The sequence below is a fragment of the Lepidochelys olivacea genome (genome assembly GCF_965140295.1).
Source record: "Lepidochelys olivacea isolate rLepOli2 genome assembly, chromosome: 2".
Taxonomy (NCBI): domain Eukaryota; kingdom Metazoa; phylum Chordata; order Testudines; family Cheloniidae; genus Lepidochelys; species Lepidochelys olivacea.
The window spans coordinates 193,990,568-194,003,940 of record NC_140412.1 but is presented as its reverse complement, the minus strand read 5'-3'; the positions used below and the strand labels follow the sequence as shown (position 1 = coordinate 194,003,940).

Here is a 13,373-nt window from a genome sequence, read left to right as displayed (position 1 = left end):
AGGGCTTCACTATCCCATCCTGAGCTCACCTTGTATCTACCAGGTTGCAATGAATCCATTCAATGTCAAGGCCCAGACCCTGATCCATAGCTGTTGCAATTCAGCAAAGATCCATTGACTGCAATGGTGCTATGCTGATTTATGCCAGCTGAAGATCTGGCATGGAGTTTTAGCCTTGCCTCTGTAGTTGATTGTTTTTGTTGGGTTTTTTTGGGTTTGTGGGTGTGTTGTTTTTTTTTTTTTGGCATTTCCACCAAAGCTCTGAGGTTCCACTCCATTTTCTCTTCTGTCGACCAAAATCCATCTGTTTTACTTCCCATTGTCCTTGATGGCTTATGACACAGCCTCCATCTTTCAGGCTGAAGAGAACTTGACGGGGCTTGATTCTGTCAATGCTGCTTCTTAATTAAGCCAAAAGGATTGCTTTGCATTTAATAGCAATGCCTTGTAATGAATTTGTATGCTACATATGCAGTAACTGTCTGGATCCCTAACATGCATAGGCGCTTTCGTTCCAAACCATAGGCGTCTACCAATTCAGCCAAAGGGAGCTCCTTTCAAAAAGTAGTAGGAGCAGCTGTAAGTCCCTAGTAGGCTGCCACTACATGGCAACATCGCTCCCTCATGCGCACACACAGACGAACAGTAGTGCCTCTGTGGCACTCTCAAGCCAACCTACGTTACATTATCCACATAACTAAAGTAGCGTAACTGAAGTCGACGTAACTTAGGTCAACTTACCACGGTGTCTACACGAGATGCTGTCCCGCTGACTTACCTTACTCTTCTTGGAGAGCTGGAGTACCGCAGTCGATGGAAGAGCACTCTGCCGGTAAGTGTAGACACTGCTGTCCGGGAGCATGAGAAATGGAAGGAGTTTAAATCCCAGATGCTCTCTTGACAGTACAAAACACTAAAAGCAGATTCTCAAGCCATCTTAGAAAAGGCCTTTAGCTAGCTTGAATACATTTACAATGCCTAATTGTCTGGGACAGGTTTCTCAAACTTCGTTGCACCACACCTCTCCTCTGACAACAAAAATTACTACACGACCCCAGGAGGATCTAAAGCCTTAGCCCACTTGAGCTTCGCTGCCCTGGGCCGGGAGGGGCAAAAGCTGAAGCCCAAGAATGCCCGCCCCAGGCGGGAGGCCTGTAACCAGAGCCCCACCATCTGGGACTGAAGCCTTTGGGCTTTGGCCCTGGGGGGTGGGGCTCAGGCTTCAGCCCCAGCAAGTGTAACGCCAGCCTTGGTAATCTCATTAAAATGATTGTGACCCACTTTGGGGTCCTGACGCAAGGTTTGAGAACCGCTGGTCTAGGATATGATAAAGAAATATTCTTATTTTAATTGATGTAAATGCTAGGAGCACAGGGCCTCCTTGTCTTCCACTCTCCCAGGAAGAATTGGGTGGAGGAAAATGGAATGGAATATTTATCAGATTGCATGTGAAAAGGGATTGAAGTGGCACTATTGTTTATGGGTGGGATTTTCAAAAACACACAAGTGACTTAGATGAGGTCCCAGTGGTGATTTTTTTTTTCTTCTTTTAATGGAGCTTGTGTTCCCAAGTTATTTGTATGCTTTTGAAAATTCCATCCTGTAATGAAATGTCCTGCTTTTTCTGTAATCTGACCTGAAGCGAATTTCCTGGGAAGCATTTGTTACCCAAACTAGTTACCAGAATTTATACCTGGTTGGAGATGGAGACCTGTGAATGAAGCATGTCTAGCGGGGCCTTTCCATAAAGAAGAGCAATGCAGTCATCTTTTGCTCAACGTGATTGGGAAAACAGTCGCTGCAGTGGAGAGATCTCTGAAGAACCTGAGAGGATTTGAAGCAGTTGCACAAGGTAAGGAATGAAAAAAAAAAAAAAATTGGGTCAGATGAGCTCTCTCAAGGCGAGCCAGAATTGTTCATGAAGGGAGGGACCAATCCCAGGGCAACTTGACTGAATGCTTTTGGGGTGATTGGCGGCTGGAAGCTGTGTTTGAGGAAATTACTAGAGTTCTTATTGGTATGACACTGACTAACAGCAGCTTTCCAGGGACCTGGTGTATTGGAAAGTATTAACATTTAAAGTTTAATATTTCTGTATTATTTGATTATATTTATTGAATGAAATCATTTGAGCTGTTCTTAATCCTACTGCGTGGTTAGCTGTGTTCATTGAATGGCTTTTGATATCCTTGCTCTGTGTAAGAGACACATAGGCTACCATTTGGAGTTTAGGTGATTTATAGTTACGTGACTTAGATTGCTCCCACAGTGGCATACGGGATGAAGGCAGACCATCAGGCTATAAATCAAGACCTGTGATATTGGTCTTGGGTGAATGATACTTTTATATTGATGAAATTCAGATTCCACTGAGAGGCCGAAACTCCTATTCTCTGCTGAAGGAAAGCCTGCTGAACCCGTTGGACAGATGCCGTGCTGGGGGAGTGAGTTGGTAGCCAGCTACTATTTAGTTGTACCAGCAACTAGCTGTATTGCACTGCCAATAAAACTCTATTGTAGCTTACCCCAGCACCATTAGCTGTCAAGTTGAAAATATAGAAGGGTAAACCTAATCTGATCAGGCCTGCATCTACCATCAAATACGAGTTGCTATATTTTGTAGCAGATTTATTGTGCTCTTTTTTTTTTTTCTTTAATTGGGCCTACAAACCTATTCATTCTTTTGGCTTCTCTATGTAGCTACCGCACATATATTCCCCTTCCCCCCACCCCCAAAATGATGGATAGCATCCCCTTGGTAAAACTAGACTCATGGACTAGCAATCTGTGGCAAATTTTATGTCTTCAAAATGACTAGAACTTGTCAAAACACTGGAAAAATAATTGTGATATCCAGGTTTTCATTTTGTAGGGTTAAAAATAAACCTCTATTTTTCTTTCAAAGTTGATTTTGATTTTTTTTTTTCATTTTTTTTCCAGTCACTTTTGGATTTCTGAAAATGACTGGGAGCAGAGGGGAAGAATGGAAAAGAGGCAAACACTAAATATGAAACATACCCACAAATGTTGAAAATGAACAATTTTTCATTTTGAACAAAAGCCATTTTAAATGAAAATTTTCATCCAAAAAATGTTGACCTGCTCTGCAAATGAGTTTTAATCACTTCATTCTCCACATTTCCGCACGTAATATGCGACTAGAAAGGGGTGTGTGTGTGTCACTCCCTTTTGAAGTATGTACATTGGGGTGACCTGTACTCCAGTAGCCATTAGTCCCTACAAAATACCATATATCTGCATATAAACTGACACATAGGCCAGAATTTCAGGCCTACTTTTTGGAAGTTGTCTTATGCATGGATTGGAGAGGGGCCCTGAATAGGCGTATGCACTAGCAAGAGCTTTTTGAGGGTGCCTTACAGTCAAATTGGAGAAATAAATGCCCCTGGCACTATGGAGCAGCTAGTCTGGTCAGAGTTGTAAAACAAAGTGTTTGTTTATAAACTCCATCCTTTTAACCCAAGCCAGACCAAAAGTAATGGCAATGTCCCCAACCAATAGTCAGGGCCGTCCTAAGAGGTACCTTTCCTCACCAAGCAATTTCAAGCAAAAGCCTGACTATCCAAATGGGATTTGCAGTGTTTACAAAACTTAAACTGGTGCTTTGGCCGCACAGGTGGTAGCCAAATTGGGGTGGGTGTGTGTGTGTGTGTGTAATTTTATGTCAAAATTTTGACTAGCTCTATTTATTGGACCAAAGGGAAAAGCAAAGGGGAAAGCAAATTCCAGACTGGGAATCTCTCTCCTGAAAGGGCCATGCTGCTTGCTCCCAGGCATTGAAAATCAGGGAGCTGTAAATGTGATGTGTGGGGAGTTTGCATAAGCTGTCATGCAAATTAACAACATGGTGACCGTACTGGTATTAGAAAGCAGAGCTCCACAGTCATGGCACAAAGCTGCTGAAATAGCAAGATCCTTCTGCACCCTGGAGAACATCCATCAAAGTATTCTTGTGGGAGGAAATTAATGGAGATAACCCCTAGATTTTTTAAAAAAAAGTTAAAAGGTAAATTCTTATTGCAAGATTAGGTACAGGTTGATCAGCATGACTCTAGCAGTTACTGGGTTAAAGTATCTATGATGTTAGTGAATTGTGCCAGAACATCTCACTTCAGTAGGAAAGATTCAAGTTCACATTTTTGATACTTCCATTTGCATATTCTGACACTTTAAAATGCTCTTATTACAGTGTTACCAGACACACACAATGACTGTCGAAGAGGAACTACACAAATACTGCAAAAATTAATGAAGAGGAACTGTTTTAAGGATCTCCAAAGCAGCAACTGAATACATGAGAAGAATTGAAAGGGACCTTATGTCAGTAGCTAATTGGCATAGTTGAGGTACACATACTCTCCACAGCATGCCCGCTCCCTATACCAAGGTGGGAATGCAGCGGCTGAATACAGGAGCCAGCTCCATCACCTGCAGCTTTATGCTAGCAGGGAACTCACTTCCACAAGCAGAATGATGCAAAAAGGCCAGAACAGACTGGAGAATCCAGCTCTGTCACTCTTGAGGCAATGATATCTGGTTGCAACTGGGTCCTTTGAGTCGAGAGGCCAGGTTCTGCCCCTGAGTCTCGCACTCACTGACTTTTGTCATCTTGAACACACCACAAAGGCATACATTTTCAAAAGTTTTCACCAATTTTATTGTTGACACCCAATTTGAGCCACTTACTGCCTGATTTTTGGAGATGCTCAAAACCCCCAACCCCAGCTGATGTCAACTAGAACAGCTGGTGCTCCACACCCTTGAAAATTGGGCTTTGGCGTCTCGAGCTGGGCAAGCAAATATAGGGGACACTCTTTTTTTAAAAAAAGTGTGTGTGTGTGTGTGTGTGTGTGTGTGTATATAATATAATATAATATATAATATGCCCAAACCTGCTTGCTGTGTTTTATGAGTAGACCCCCTGGACCTGTGCACAGTCCTATTGAATTCAGTTGGGTTCAGGGCCTGAGAGCTTAACCTGTCTGCTTGAATTTATCCCACTTGTGAAATGGGGAGAATGACACATTCCCAGCTTTATAAAGCCTTTTGATGTCTTCAAATGAGACTCTATATAAACACAATTATTTAATTTATAACAAACATGAGGATTTTGAAGGTTTTTTAAATTACTGTTAACACTCAGCTGTTGAGCTATATAAATAGCAGGTTTTATTTCTAAAATATTTTTGCTTCTGGTGGGTTTGTGCATTGTGAGATTTTATAAGTTTATGGGATAAAACAACATTTAATTTTTCCCTGATGGATCTGGGATAGAAGCACTCTTGGAAATACTTACAATGTAATGACTGATAATCCATCTGGGCTGTGGGTGGTATGAAAAGCATTGCCAGCTCTGTATCAGGCATCCTTATGTCAATGAGATAAGTCATCTCCTCCAAAATGTCTTGTAATGGAGTTTGGGCTAGATTCTCAGCAGGGGCAAATTAGTGTGGCTCCATTCAAGTCAATTAATCTATGCAAATTTATACCAGCTGAGCATCTGGCCCTTTGTCTTTACCATCTCCAGTTGTCTCTACCAGAAGTGCTTACTACTAAATTAATTATTGCACATTCAAAAGCCAGATAAATTGAGTAGTCTGTTTTCTGTCATTTTTAAATTTGTTGCTTTTCAGTATAATTGAATATCCCCTTGTCCTTGCATTATCTGAATAGATAACTAGAAGTGTTGGATTTCCCCTCTCTTTAACATTCATTATTGTATCTCCTCCCCTCCTCTTTTTCGCCTTTCTGAAGAACAGTCCCACTTGTTTCAGTCTCTTCATATGGCCTGTGATGGGATGTTAGATGGGGTGGGATCTGAGTTACCCAGGAAAGAATTTTCTGTAGTATCTGGCAGGTGAATCTTGCCCATATGCTCAGGGTTTAGCTGATTGCCATATTTGGGGTTGGGAGGGAATTTTCCTCCAGGGCAGATTGGAAGAGGCCCTGGAGGTTTTTCGCCTTCCTCTGTAGCATGGGGCACGGATCACTTGCTGGAGGATTCTCTGCTCCTTGAAGTCTTTAAACCATGATTTGAGGACTTAAATAGCTCAGAAATAGGTGAGAGATTTTTTCGCAGGATTGGTTGGTTGAAATTCTGTGGCCTGCGTTGTGCAGGAGGTCAGACTAGATCATAATGGTCCCTTCTGACCTTAGTATCTATGAAGGCTTCCTATGCGTCTGATCATTTGTCACCTATCTCTAAACCCCAGTTTCTTCTGTATCATTTTTGAGCTAGGGTGACCAGAACAGTACTCCAGATGAGGGCATTCCATTGACTCATATAATGGCAATGTGATATTGTCAGTGTTGTTTCCTTTCCTATCCCATATGCTCCCAAACTTCTGTTTGCTTTTTTTCAATTGCTGCCTCAGATTGAGCCAGAGGCTTTCACTGAGCTTTCCACAATGGTCATCTTCTTGAGTTTATGGCTAATTTAGCAAAGTGTCTGAGTGGTTCAGATTATTCAAATTTATTGCTTGCCATGGGTGTTGCTTTGCACATGCCATTGAATTTTGTTTGAAGTCCCTCAGAGCTTTCTGTAGTATTGACTAAACTACACGGGTATAAATATATATGTCAGTGTGTGTGTGTAAATATATTGGTTTTAATATAAATATTTTAAACAAAACTGGTCCTATCAGGAAACATTGAGGCAAGCCTTATTAACCTTTAGCCATGCTGAAAATTTGACCGTTTTATTTTCTGTCTTTCCTTAATAGCTGCTAGTGTAGAATTTTGGCAAAGGCCTTTGGAAAAGCCAAATAAACTTATATCCAGTGTTTCTCCTTTTGCCTATTATATAGGTATCCTGTTCAAAGAATATCAGTAGATTAGAAAGGCATGATTTTCCTTACAGAATCTGTGCTGGGTTGTCCCTATTGTACAATGGTCATCTGGAATAAACTCTTGCCTGTGCCCCAAACAACCATCTCCAACTGTAGCTTTCTCAAAATATAGCTTTTCATGGGTGGTCATGTAGTTAGGCCTAGTGTGCACTGTGGTTTTGCTTTCTTTCAGCTGCTGGTCATTGGTACACAGTATTTTTTCATCTGAGGTGTTACCACATACCCACGTAGAGTGGATATTGGATTAATAGAACGTGTGAGCATTTTCAGGCTCAGAAGGTGTTGTAAAAGGAAGCTTTGCTGAGTGACAGCATCACTCACCTGGAAGTTGGTCAAGTGGAAAGAGTTCCCCATATCTTACACTGCCTCACAAGAGCACTGTAACAAGACAGGATAGCTCTATCACCTTAGAAAATGAATGCTTCTGTGAGAAGTCATTTGCAAAGGGTACCCAGGAGGGTTTCTCCATGTCTTGGGTTCAATAGTACATTTGCCTGTTCCCAAGCACTCTCTTTGGTAATATCCTGGCTCAGTCACCAATCTGGAATAGGCAAATAAGGCAGGGGGTAGCAAGTCAGATGAAAGATGCAACAGAAACTTGAAATTAGCAGAGAATATGTAAAGCGGCCAGTCTGCAGATGACTTGGATTAACTGTAGGCAGTTATGTGGCTGTTTTAACCAGCACAGGATCTGGGGCTCAGCTGCAGGAGTTGGAGTAGTGCATAGATGGGACCTGCTCCTATCTGACGCTTCCAGCAGATCCTGGGAGGGGGTAATTGGTAGTGTGCCTCTCCCTCTATTCCTACAGATTGCACTAGAATTTGACACACGTTGCTGCAGAGAACTGAGGGCCTTGATAGGAGGAATATTCACAGCACTTCCATGATGAATTAGTTTCTACTGCTCCTTAAGTAATAATAAAACCTGTCAGTTCCTCATTTATTTTTATGAGTAGCTATTCACACAACAGCTCAAGTCTAATTCAGTTGTTGATACGGACATTTTAAACCAAGGTGCTTTTAAAAATGTTGAATGAAAACCAAAGAGAATTTTTATTTCGATTTCAACATTCCCCCAACCCTGCCACTTGTGCAGTCAGATTCTGCCTCCTTTGCTCTTGCTCAGTTGTTCCTTATATCCCAGTAGTCCCCTGGATTTCCATGGGACTATTCATGAAGTGAGGCGCTTCTCAATGGGGGTAAGGGTGGCAGCATCTGGCCCAGAGTGGTTTTGAGCTGGGGTTTTGATTCAGGCCCTTCTCTAAAGGAAATCTTTCCTCACGTAAAGTGTTCTGTGTTTTGTACTAGTGCCTGGCACAATGAGCTCCTGGTCTATGACTGGGATCCCTAGACACCACCACAATACAATCAATCACTGATCAGAGTTGCCTCTTTCTGATTTTGTTACATGTACAGTTTATTACCACACTACTTTCCATGCACTGCAGTGGAACATCCTCTTCACATTTTCCTGTTGCTAATGTGCCCATCACTGCAGTAATATTAAGAACTCTGATCCCTGAAAGGGAGCATGTGCAGAGCAACCCCCAAAATGATGGCGCATTATATAAGCGCCGAGCAATCATGCTGAGCGGATTGGCACTGGCAATGTATCTTTGACGCCTTCATAGTCGTCGTCTGGTTAGAGACATCCCTGCTCCTTGCTTGATAAAGCTTTTAATATTAGATTTTATTTTCCTAGCCAAGATTTTAGATTTATGGCTCAAAGAAAGACCTTCTGTAATTACACTGCAAGCACTTTACAAGATGTCCTAGTGCTGTGCATGTCTTGTTAGTGACAATATGTAACAGATCTGGATTAGAAAATAGTGGATGAGGCTGCTGTTTAAACTGCCTAGCAGGGTAGAGGGATTGGCAGATTTCCCGCAAAAGCTTAATGAAATGTCTGTTTTTTATGGGATTCTTACTGAAAAGGGGATGGGAAAGAAGGGGGGGCAGATGGAACGTTGCCATCTGGGATGTGGTGTTGTCTTTTTTTTTTTTTTGATCACAGACCAATGCAACATTGTGAATTCAATCCCACCATTTGAACGGGCACACAGGAAACTTGCATTTTTAAGATTTGCCATTTGTAGAGGCAATCTTCCTGATCTGCTCTCTCTTCAGTATTAAAGGATGTATCCTACCTACAAACTTACCTTTTTATTGGCCCCTTTAAAGAATCCACTTGCTTTTTTGCTTTTATAGGAAGGAAATTTTGGATGGACTCCATAGGAGAGAAATATGCCCTGAAAAACATACTCATTTCTGATTTAAATCAAGGAGCCTCTGACAGCATTGCTTGCTAGTTCAAGTGTTGCTTTGTATGTCCTTATGCAAGAATGGTGCTGTGAGACTGAGTGCATATGCCACACTAGGGATGCAAGAGGAAATAGCCTTAATATGAGAAAGGAGACCTGTGTCTCATACGCATCTATATTTTACAGGTTTCAGAGTAACAGCCGTGTTAGTCTGTATTCGCAAAAAGAAAAGGAGTACTTGTGGCACCTTAGAGACTAACCAATTTATTTGAGCATGAGCTTTCGTGAGCTACAGCTGTGCATATATAAAGTCTGCTGCAGTTTCCACGGCATGCATCCGATGAAGTGAGCTGTAGCTCACGAAAGCTCATGCTCAAATAAATTGGTTAGTCTCTAAGGTGCCACAAGTACTCCTTATATTTTACAGATAACTTTTACTATCTATTTTCTTTTGATATTGAAATAAGTATTGATTTAATATTCCCTCTCCCCCTGAGGCCTAAATTCTTTTTTGTTTTGATAGGAGATGGAGGGGGAAGGCGCTTTGTCTGCCAACCATGCAAGATTGGTTCATCCTAACAGAATGCTCTGCTGTGTATAATTTAAAAGCATGTTATCCCCATGGTAGGTTAGATTCTTTAGACAAAAGAGGAAAAGTGAAATATTTCATCTCAAAACCAAAGGAGCAATTCAGAAATGCCACTGCAGTGCTTCATGGGCGTTGCAGTTCAGGTGCCTCATGGTCCTGCTCCCTTCCTCCTCCTTGGCTAGACTACACCTTGACGAGGAGAGGCAATGCAGCATGGGAGCCCCTGGCCCTGGTGCATCATGGGAGCTGTAGACTGGCTGGGGAGCCTGGCCTATAAAGCAGAAAGAGGACATTGAGACAACTAATCTACAGCTCCCATGCAGCATTGCGGCAGTATATCTGAAATTAAACATTTTGGTTTTCAACCAGCATGTTTCAGTTCTCAAACATTCATTTCCTCCCCCCACAAGAAATTATTTTTTTCTAAAAAGCAGTGACCTGTTTTGCACAACATTTCCTTTACTCGAAATCCCAATTCTTTTGTTGAAAAGAATTTAAATGGAGTCTCTTTTTACTAGCCTACCTACAATTGCAGTTTACATTTCCTAAAGTTTCTTTTCCCTACAGCCCACCCTCTAGTGTCTGGACTGGGGAAAACCTCAATCACAAAACTCCTTAATCCTCTTGTGTGGTTGTTGCTGAAAATTGCAAGGCTCTCCTTTCTCCCAAGGAGAGTACAGCACCTCCCCCCACCTGCCCACCCACACATTGGTCTGGGACAGCGGTTCTCAAAGTGTCAGTCAGGACCCCAAAGTGGGTCACAACTCCATTTTAATGGGGTCACCAGGGTTGACTTAGACTTGTTGAGGCACAGGGCCAAAGCCCGAACCCCACTGCCTGGGGCCAAAGCAGATGCCCCAGGGCTTCAGTCCTGGGTGGTGGGGCTCAGGTTACAGGCCCCCTACCTGGGGCTGAAGCCCTTGGGATTTGGACCCCTGTCTGGGATGGAGGGGCTCAGGTTTCGGTCCCCCTCCTGGGGTTGAGGAAATTTTTATTGTCATAAGGGTGTCACGGTGCAATGAAGTTTGAGAACCCTAGGTCTAGGCAGCCAGAGACGAGCACTGGGGATTTCCCATGTAGTACTGAAGCTTGTCACCACCAGGATGCTCCATTAGTAACCCATGCTTGTAGATTTACAGCTGGATATTTTAAGGTACATTGACCAATAGAATTTGTTTTGGTTGTTGATATCCTCTTTCATTCTCTAGGTGCATTGCAGCTTTACAAAATATTGAGTTGCTGTAGATATGCTCTAGTTTAAAAAGGAATTAATATCCGGGAAGTCCGATGGCATTGTTTATTCTGGAAGTCAGACTAGACTACTGCAATGGTCCCTTCTGGCCCTTACAATCTATGAATAATGGGGATGTGCAGAGATTCTGTAGATAAATGTGGCAGCTGGTTTGTGTTCATCAGTAGGGCTTACAAAGCTGTAGACCAGGGATGGGCAACCTTTGGCCCGCGGCCCGCCCAGGTAAGACCCCTGGCAGGCTGGGCCAGTTTGTTTACCTGCCGCGTCCACAGGTTCGGCCAGTCGTGGCTCCCACTGGCTGCGGTTTGCCGCTCCAGGCCAATGGGGGCTGCAGGAAGCAGCGCGGGCTGAGGGATATGCTGGGTGATTATACAGTTTTCAGCAAACGCAGTAATGGGCTTTAATTTAACATTCTTTGGGCCAGATAAGGTCCACAGGGATATCAACATCATGTGGTCAACAGTTTCAGAAGCAGCTGATAGATCTAAAAGATTCAACATGGTCAACTGGGGTCTGATTTTCTGTTCTGATCTAGTAGCACTTTTACACTCACTGTGCATTGTTGTAAATGACTATATAAGGTGCAGAGTAACAGAGAATCAAGCTTTGAACTTCATCCATCATCAGAAAAACCACCAGCTGCAAGGAGTGTAATTTGTGTGCCATAATCAGGCTTAGAACTAGACTCACTGGGATCATTGAAATAGTGCCAGAAGTTTATGGAGCTTTTCTATCTCAACAGTTTTCTTTTCTCTCCCCTGGCTCTCCCAAATCGTTTTGGGGCGGGGGGGGGGCGTTTATAATCAGGGCCCCATGTATTCTGTGACTCCAAAACTGTAGAATTTGCCGTGGAATCCACCCTCCCCCACTTCCTACAGAAACTAGGCTTTCACTTAATTGTTTTTTACCTAGAATTTGTGGTTGCAGAAAGGTCTGCAAATGTGTACCAAGTGTAAATCAATGTACCACTGTCTTCCTGCATCTGCAGAATAGATCTGAGAGGCATAAACTGCCCTGTACATCTGAATAGGTTAACATTTAACCCTAAAGATGAACAATTGAAATGGCAGCTACTATATTACTAGTCACTTTAGCAGAAGCATCCAGCTACTGTGTTTCCCCTACAATTCCAGACTGGCTCCCAAATACTAAACACTCCAAACGTCTCCTGCAGCATGTTGTCAATTCTTTTGATTTTATTGCAAGTCTTGTGATTTTTTTTTTTAAAGCCCCTGCTGTTGGAATCAAGAGATTGCATGAGGGTCTCAGCATTTGGCTTAAAAAAAGGGGAGGGGAGTTTGGGGGAATGTCTAGTCCTCCTGGTAGAAGAGATAAGCTTGAAAATAGCCCAAAGGCTCACAGACCAGAAGGCAAAGAAAAAGGTTCAAAAATTTACTTGTTTGATTTTGTCTTAAAAATCATCAGATTTTTTAAAAAAAGAAAATTCCTCATGACTTTTTTTTCAGGTCTGACTCCTGATGGGTGAAGTTGGCAGTACTGGAATGTGGGGCTGAGAAGAATAGCGGCAAGTGGGAACTGGCAGACTTCACACCTACAGGATTCAAAAACGTATAGCATTGGAGAACTGTAACAGTCTAAATACAGACTGGGGGCAAAATCCTGGCTCCAATGGACTTGATGGCAGTTTTACCGTTGACTTTAGTGAAGCCAGGATTTTGCTCTGAGCCTGTAAAAGGAGCAGAGGAAGCTATGCTGATAAGAAAGGAATTAGAATAACATGGGTTATGTTGTGCACTGATTTATCTTGAGGGAGCCAAGAGCTGATCTTGTGGCTTAACCCAGAATCATTAAGACTGTCTGATAAGCCTGTATCTGTCAACCAGGGGTGTTCAGACCTGGCATATTTCAACTTATTGTATCTTACTGGTGAACTCTGGAATTGTACCTGATTAGCTTTATTTTTAAGCTCCTTCTCAATTATTAAAATTCTAGTTTGTTGTAGATTGCCTGGTGGCTTTTTATTATTCAAAGCTATGTGAGCACTACTATCAAATCTGAAACCTAGGTTTCCATATAAAATATTTTTTTCCAGTCTTGCTTCATGTATTCACCTTGAATAACAAAATAAAAGGGGAGATACTTAATATATTCTGATGGATTATCAAGAGACTGTACTAATTTTGGCATCTTGCTGTAGTCAGTCAAAGCTAGGAGACAAGCAGACTGTAGTTACTTGGAGGAATGATTTGGAATCATTAATCTTCAAATTCTACTTTACAGGGCAGTTTGAATGTTGCTAGTTTGGGCTGCCCTGTATGATGCTGGGACGAAGGACAAAAGTGGCTTTCGTGCATCCATTCTATCTAATGACATTGTTTTAGATGCAGTCTGTGTAGAGCTTGAAATCATTTGGAAGGCTGGACCTGGGAAGGGGGCAAATG

At 42.4% G+C, this 13,373-nt stretch overlaps 1 long non-coding RNA gene across 2 annotated transcripts; it reads left to right on the top strand.

Annotated features, from left to right (window-relative positions):
• The first annotated feature begins 267 nt into the window (after nt 1–267).
• LOC311516457 lies at nt 268–12,871 on the top strand. Of its 2 annotated transcripts, none has more exons than XR_014710420.1 (3): nt 268–1,852; nt 4,211–4,367; nt 12,438–12,871. It is a non-coding gene; the product is annotated as an uncharacterized lncRNA (long non-coding RNA). The 2 variants fall into 2 exon arrangements; XR_014710421.1 differs by lacking the exon at nt 12,438–12,871 and having other exon boundaries at nt 268–832; nt 1,643–1,852; nt 4,211–4,821.
• The last annotated feature ends 502 nt before the right edge of the window (nt 12,872–13,373 follow it).